The following is a 778-nucleotide window of genomic DNA, read 5'->3' as shown; positions in this document are numbered from 1 at the left end:
TTTTTTTGTAGAATCAGAGTCTCACTTTATCACCCTTAGTAGAGTGCCTTGGCATCACACAGCTCACACTAACCTCCAACTCTTGCCTCAGCCTCCTGAGTAGTTGGGACCACAGGTGCCTGACACAATGCCCGGCTATTTTTTTGTTGCCGTTCGGCTGGGGCCGGGTTTGAACCTGCCACCCTGGGTATATGGGGCCAACATCCTACCCACTGAGCAACAGGCACTGCCTGACTTTTTGTGTTAAACTTTTCCAAAGTGGCTGCACCATTTTACATTCCCATTAGCAGTCTGAGGATTCCTTTTTCTCCACATCCTCAACACTTGTTATAGTCTTATCTCGTGTATGGCCATCCTGGGAGATTTGAAGTGGTATTATTGTGGGGTTTTGTCGAGGGTGGTATTTTGAAACAAGGGTAGTAGCATCACCATAGCTCACTGTAATCTACTTCTGGGCTCAAGCAGTCCTCTTGCTGAAGCAATAAAGAACTCTTAACTCACTAACGAAGAAGACAAATCAATTTGAAAGTGGGGAAAGGATCTGCCAGACATTTTGCCAAAGAAATGCAAATCACTAATCAGCACATTTAGGAAAATGCAAATCACAACCACCATGAGGCAGGCAAGGATGGTTCATGCCTGCAATCCCAGGTCTCTGGGAGGCTAAGGCAGGAGGATCCCTTGTGCTCAGGAGTTCAAGACCAGCCTGAGGTCAGGTGTGGTGGCTCATGCCTGTAATCCTAGCACTCTGGGAGGCCAAGGTTGGTGGGTTGCCTGA

This window comes from Otolemur garnettii, unplaced genomic scaffold (genome assembly GCF_000181295.1).
Source record: "Otolemur garnettii isolate 467f Iridium unplaced genomic scaffold, OtoGar3 scaffold00091, whole genome shotgun sequence".
Taxonomy (NCBI): Eukaryota; Metazoa; Chordata; class Mammalia; order Primates; family Galagidae; genus Otolemur; species Otolemur garnettii.
The sequence above is the reverse complement of the archived record's forward strand: the minus strand, read 5'-3'. Positions refer to the sequence as shown.